We start from the raw sequence: 7500 nt of genomic DNA on the forward strand, positions 1-7500 counted from the left end.
TGCTTTACGCTTCCAACTTTGTCACATTTTGTAAATAATCAAGGATTGTCATAATGGAAAATATACTACTGGGTTACTTTTTGTAATCATGTTAAATAATTAATATTGGAATGACGCTGCCGTAATTGTTCCACCAGAGAAAACATCGCAAATGAAAATGTTTATTTAATAATAGTGAAGCTTTCATTCACATAAAGCCTAATAATCAAATATATCAAAGATAGATACTTGTATATTTTTGTGTTACTGCCATATTATAAGAAATGTTACGTAGCAATTATTTTTGTTGCCGTCAGCAAAATATTGTCCTTTATACACTACAGTGTAATATACAACACTTGTATATACTACAAAACACACGCACGGACACACACACGCACACACACACACACACACACACACACACACACACACACACACACACACACACACACACACACACACACATATATATATATATATATATATATATATATATATATATATGCGTGTGTGTAAATGAAATAGTCTCCCATCAAATAGTTTTCTTTATATACATTTTCTAAGAAAACCTACTATTTGTGTGTTATCATTGGCGTTTGTTGATGTATAACTAAGCTATTCGCGGAAACGGCAAGTACATCTAGAAGAAAACCTAGAAAAAAATAAAACAGATGAGCATACAAGCTGTGTAATAAATGTCGAGATGCTTTCCAATTTTATGTCGTATATCGTTTACAGAAATATGGTCCTTTACCATATACATTATTTCTTTAGAAATATACGTTACATACGATTCAAAATAGCTTACGATTAATTTAACAATGCAAATATAGCATCTGTATACATACACACGCGCGATATGTATATATATTATATATATACATACATATATATACATGCATACACACACACACATATATATGTATATATATGTGATTAGTGCTGTACCTTTATACCGCAAGCACGTAAGCTTCCCCCAATCTTTTCCAGTTAATCTGGTTGTTTGTGTTGTGTTATTTTTATATATATATGCCGATGGTACTGCCTTTACCCTCTTTGTGCTATTCCCAAATATTCTAACTTCATTGTCCACTTGTTTAGTCTCCTACATTTCCATTTTTATGTTTACAATAAACACATATATGTATGTATATGTTACACACATACATATATGTACACACACACACACACACACACACACACACACACACACACACTCACACACACACACACACACACACACACACACACACACATATATATATATATACGTATATATATATATATATATATATATATATATATATATATATATATATATATATATATATATATATATATATATATATTACCGAGCAGTACCGGCATTGCGCCTAGGAGCCAGCACAGAGATTTGTAATTAACCTTTTATTTCATTCTGTATATTCCACTGGCTTTGTTTGTTGTTTAACTGTATCGCCAGCACAGATTCCCCAAAATTTACTGATGTATGTAAGTGCTAAACTATACCTAATGAGAAGAATTGACGAAGTGGATAGTACGTATCTCACGTACCGGTAACTAAACAAGGCGATACGTAATACGGAAAGTAAAAAATCATCGTATAACAGTTCAAAATTTCCAAAAGTTAGTAAAAATATTAAAATGAACTGATGTGGAATGTACGTATCCCATGTATCGGCAAGCGACAGAAAATAAGGAAAACATCAAAAGTCATGGACTAGAAGTTCAAAATTTCCTAAAAGCTTCTAGCCCGATGTACTTGCTTCGGCAGTACATATACTAAAATTGGAACGATACAGAGAAGATTAGCATGGCCCCTGCGCAAGGATGACACGCAAAATCGTGAAGCGTTCCACATTTTTAGTCGCATATACCTTAATGATACTGCTTTCAAGTTATATCCTCCTCGATATGGTATATAGCGTGTTATAAACCAAAATAATCTCTCTGGACCGAGGCACGTGGATGGCAGGAGTTCGCGCCCAGACAATATTGGCGCACGATATGCCACATATAACATGCGTTTAATGGGTATGACAATATGAAAACAAACAAACAAACAAACAAACACAAACACAAACACACACACACACACACACACACACACACACACACACACACACACACACACACACACACACACACACACACATATATGCATATACATATACATATACATATACATATACATATATATGAAGTTGTATTTATGATTTTTTTCATAACTGTTGTAACTTAAAGCGTTTTAAGCAGGGGAGCGCTTGAGCAAGAATTCTTGCCAATAGGCCAAGAACTGTACCGTTCACTGCTTAAAACGCTTTCCAAGGCTGGCAGGCCTGTTCAGTGATGTCAGACATGTGGAAGTGTTTTTCTGTAAAGTACAAATCATAACAGTCATTGGAGAACATAGAAATGTCAAAATAACACACAGCATATACATACTCGGGTTTTAAAAGCAATAAACAAGTATTCCCACCAACAATCTCGGAAAGAGATAACTAATGCATAAATCGAGAGTGGAGTTTATTCCATTAGCGGTTGGTAACAGTTTGAGCGCGCATTTCAAAACAACTGACACGCTAGTGCCGCATCAAGATGGCAGAGTAAATCTACCCGAACATCTTAATAATATTTTCTCCTATATTCATATAAAGTGCCTCTAAAACAATGACACACTTCCGATTGGCAGCCCTTTCATTCTGACGTGTTATCAAAACAAATGAGCATCCCTGAATTAAAATATAGGCCTACCCATTCCCATATATCCGATTTTATGAGGTTAAATATAACAAATCATCGAATACAAACAGAAGAATGTTGCTAGAATTCCTCAGACTTTTTTCACTTGAAATATTCTTTATTTCATAAAAAAAAGCAGATATATTCTCGATTTAGAGAGATGGGGAGTAACCAGTAAGAGGTAAATTGTTCGTCTTATTATGATTTATTATTTATAAGTAAAACGCTTTTTATTCCCACTGATACAGTGAAAAAAAAAATTATCTAATAAGATATTAAGCCGAGTTCCTGGCCAACGCCCGCATTCGAAGGATCGTGACCAGTACGGTAAGCGACCGACGCCGTTGCCATGGTGACGGTACACTGCTTGACTTAGCAAGCGCAAGTCTATCCATCTACGGAGGTTGCTTGAGAAAGCAAGCGAAATGCTTGAGTTAAAAAGAAAAACGCTTGAGATTTCAGGCAAAACTTTCTCTGCTTAAAACGCCTTCAATCTAAAAGAAAGAAAAAAAGAAAGAAAAACAAAAGACGAAAGTATTTGGTTCAGCTAACTTTTAAGTCGTTCCAAGCACAAAGACAAGAGCTGGGGTCTGTGGCGAGGCTCTGTAAACCGGCGACTCGGTAGCTTGGACTATAGGATGGCTTGAGGTTGGGATCACTGTTGCGGGATCACCCATGTTGATTGGGTGTCCGCACTAAGCTTGGCATCAATATGGCCACCCTTGGGGAGCCAAGGGCGTCCAGGTTGACTAAGGAGGTGTGAACCGGGCCAGGGGGGAAACCCAGCAGCCAAAAGCACCCGTGTCGAGCAGTAGTGGGATCACGCCCGAGAGTGTGTGGCTCGTAGTAGCCCTACCAACACAGGCAGACTTAGTCCTTTTATCATTTGTTATACAGAATTATGTTTTATTTATTAATCTCGTAACGTTGACATTTATTGAACTACACGAATATCGTGAACCAGAAAAAAAAACAATGCAGATAAATGTAACATTTATAACTATGACCAATGAAAGGCTTTTTATCCATATACATTGCCACTTCACACTGCTATTGACGCAAGGTAAAAGTCACTGACATTTATAATTTCATGCTGTACTTGCTTTGGCCTACATATATTAAAATTGGAACGATACAGAAATTAGTATGACTCTTGCCAAGTTGACACAAAGTCGCGAAGCTTTCCAATCTTTTTATCACAGAACCTGCATTGCGTTATGTTGGCTTTCGTTTTAAACATTCTTGAACGTAGCAATCATACTGTATCACCTGCATCATCCTGACCGAGCATGTGGGGGTCGATCGTTCGTTTCCCGATTACTTCAAACGTTTCCGCATTTTTTTTTCTAATTTATGGCTTAACAGTGCACTTAATTTCCATAGGCCTACTTACGTAACATCTTGATCAACACTGGATGTCGAAATATGAAGGATATTAAATGTATTCCTTATAATGATAGAACTGGTATCACATTCTTCTAAAACTTAGTGGAACTGAACCCCAATTGGAAAAACTATTTGACGGATTCCAATATTCATATTTGAAAGAATAAAACCATTTGATAATAGCTATTAGACGCAGCGGTAGAAGCATCGTATATTTCACATGACATTATTGCGCATACACGTGTGATTATATATAAGCATAATGTACACATGCATATGTATACATCTATATGCATAAATACTTATACACATACAAATACAAACACATATTGATAGATCTTGTGAGCACATGGCTTTACAGTGCCCTTGTTTAATTTCCCCATTTTTATGTAACATGGCAGATCGCCGAGACAGTAAGACTGTAGACATCGAAATATGATTGATATTTTGTTCCTATTAAATTTGTTCCTACTAGTCATACATCTGAAATGGAAGTTAAAATGACATTTAACTTAAACTAAAGCTTGTTTGTATTGTTAGATCTGCTGCCCTTTGCTGATATATGGTTTAGTGGATTCCAGTGTCCATAATAAATATCTAATTTGAAAATCATTGGATAATGAGGATGATAAGATGGCAACGTAAAACAAATAAACAAACAAAAAGAACATGGAACACTTATATCATTATTGCCTATATGTGTTCATATACTGTAAACATATATATGTATACAGAAATATCAACATACATATATTCACATACACATACATTTATACACATACACGCAGATCTACATATACATACTTTACATATACACACATACCTACATATAAATATAAATACACGCGCGCGCATACATTTATCTATTTATACCGTAGATATGCATGTCTAGACTAAGTGATTTGTATTTATTATTGTGTATATGTGTGTCCGTACAGTGAATGTTCAGTTAGTCGGGCTTCGTAAAATTTTAACAAACCGGCGGAATATATAGTTATTGCTGTGAGTTTTACGATGATATCGGTTAATGTGTCTAACACATATCTCATAACAAAGCAAAGATGAAAACCCTTGCTATGGGAACTTCAAAATTTCCTAAAACTCGGCAACGTAGTGTACTTGCTTCGGCAGTACATATACTAAAATTGGAACGATACAGAGAAGATTAGCATGGCCCCTGCGCAAGGATGACACGCAAAATCGTGAAGCGTTCCACATTTTTGACCGCATACATCTAATTGTTCGTATTGTGGAATTATACCCGTTTCAATAAAGTATTCATCGCGCTATTAACTAATAGAGCTGTATTTTGGACCGATGTATGCGGGTGGCGGGAATTCGCGCCCCGACGTTGTAGGTGGTGCGTGGTGTACTACCCCCCCAACCCCCCATATATGCACTGCTTAGCCTCGACATGCAGTTTATGTTCTTTGGGGATAAGCTCGTACTACAATGGTTTCTATATTCTATTTTCTATCATTCTTCAGCCTTTTTATATGTCAAATTCTGCCTGAATATCTTATAGATCACCGTTTCGATAGGGAGGGATGAGAGGTAGGGGACGGGAGGGGAGAACCTGATGCATGGAAACTTCAAGGGTTCGAGTCCTCAACCGGGTTATGGATAAAAATTAAATTGAATAAGTAGGTATAAATTACTTACCCTATTATATCTAAAAGCTGTTTCCGTTTATTTCTATCTAATTTAATACATAGACACCTCTCACAAGTACTTAGTCACCACGTTTTTCTTTCCTGACCGAACCTCACCTACTTACCGCTTTCAAAAAATATTAATTGAACAATATCTTATCAATGCTATAATCATGAAGATGTGAAGCTGATGTTTATGACAATCATGGTAACATTAATAACAATGGTAATTATAATGTTTCGGAAAATTCAAGGAATGTGGTAAACTATGGAGGTCAGGTAGGCCTATTAATTGAGCCCTTGGCGACTATGCACCTCTAGACCCCTTTCTATTGTATATATAATAGATTAATAAACCAATAAACAACACTAGATAAAACAGTGGACCGTGAATGTTGTCGGTGTCGAGTAAAAGGAGACAAAGTTTTCATTTTTAGCGGTAATTGTTTTCAGCGAAAACGGGATTCTTTTATTGAATTAAAAATTGATAACTATAATGATAAAAAATATATGCAGATCAATTAGTATGCATATCATCACGAATCACTACACAAATGAAGTTTATAGAAGGCCCTAATGCCAAGTTTTCATGATTTCTGTAAACACTCGATATGCAGCACGAGTAAGATATATTGCTAGCGAAACATACTACAGTTATAAACTTCGTACTTCACTTCCATCAGTATCATTTCGCTCGATTAACTAGAAGTGATAACCTTGAATAAAAGGGCATTCTATGTCTTTCATTGGAGGTTGTGTCTCTCCTGAGGTAGCAGATGCCGCTCGACCGACACAACGACTGTGTTGTACGAAAGGAGAGAAAGTTAGCACTCCCCTTGATAAGGACGGACAACACATATACTGTCAAGGCACTGTCGCACTTGCGGCACCTGACACATTTTTTCTAGTCGCATTTTTATAATCTAATTGCCCATGAAGACAGAATGACAGAGAGACATTTACATATGTTAGAAATACATGCAACATTGTTTGGAACATCCCGTGTAGTAGGGTGGTTCGAATCCCGTCTTTGCGCTAAACAAATGGTGATATATTTTCACAGCAATATACGACCACATATATAGACGGATGAAGCGATACAGTATCAGAAACTTTTATATCTACATGTTTATGCTCTTACCAATAAACCTATGTATCTACCTCCCTGTCTACCTAACTACCCGCCTGCTATCAATGTACCAAACTACATACATAGTGTATAAATGCATACAACATATTGTTGTATGCACATACAATTTGTATAAAAGCATACAAAGAAAGTTTAATGTTTTGTATATAGAATGATTGTATGAATGCTCCATATAACCAGCCGGGGCTTATTTTAAGCAAAGAAAAGAGATATATGGAATGTAAAATTTATAAGTCCCTCCAAGCACAATGATAATCGCTGGGGTCTGTGGCGAGGCTCTGTAAACCGGCGACTCGGTAGCTTGGACTATAGGATGGCTTGAGGTTGGGATCACTGTTGCGGGATCACCCATGTTGATTGGGTGTCCGCACTAAGCTTGGCATCAATATGGCCACCCTTGGGGAGCCATGGGCGTCCAGGTTGACTAAGGAGGTGTGAACCGGGCCAGGGGGGAAACCCAGCAGCCAAAAGCACCCGTGTCGAGCAGTAGTGGGATCACGCCCGAGAGTGTGTGGCTCGTAGTAGCCCTACCAACACAGGCAGACTTAGTCCTTTTTATTGTTGGTATGCACAACTGATTGTATTATT

General features: G+C 36.8%; 3 non-coding genes and 1 pseudogene across 3 annotated transcripts; all 4 read left to right on the plus strand.

The window, feature by feature from the left end:
- The first annotated feature begins 1740 nt into the window (after window positions 1-1740).
- On the plus strand, window positions 1741-1847 carry LOC113818428 (U6 spliceosomal RNA). The gene has a single exon (XR_003476891.1). It is a non-coding gene; the product is annotated as a U6 spliceosomal RNA (small nuclear RNA).
- Window positions 1848-3819: 1972 nt separating this feature from the next.
- LOC113818413 (U6 spliceosomal RNA) lies at window positions 3820-3918 on the plus strand (annotated as a pseudogene).
- A 1307-nt stretch (window positions 3919-5225) lies between these two features.
- On the plus strand, window positions 5226-5332 carry LOC113818386 (U6 spliceosomal RNA). Its single transcript, XR_003476855.1, has one exon. It is a non-coding gene; the product is annotated as a U6 spliceosomal RNA (small nuclear RNA).
- Window positions 5333-6563: 1231 nt separating this feature from the next.
- Window positions 6564-6668, plus strand: LOC113818415 (U6atac minor spliceosomal RNA). Its single transcript, XR_003476879.1, has one exon. It is a non-coding gene; the product is annotated as a U6atac minor spliceosomal RNA (small nuclear RNA).
- The last annotated feature ends 832 nt before the right edge of the window (window positions 6669-7500 follow it).

This window comes from Penaeus vannamei, chromosome 32, assembly GCF_042767895.1.
Source record: "Penaeus vannamei isolate JL-2024 chromosome 32, ASM4276789v1, whole genome shotgun sequence".
In the NCBI taxonomy this organism is placed as follows: Eukaryota; Metazoa; Arthropoda; class Malacostraca; order Decapoda; family Penaeidae; genus Penaeus; species Penaeus vannamei.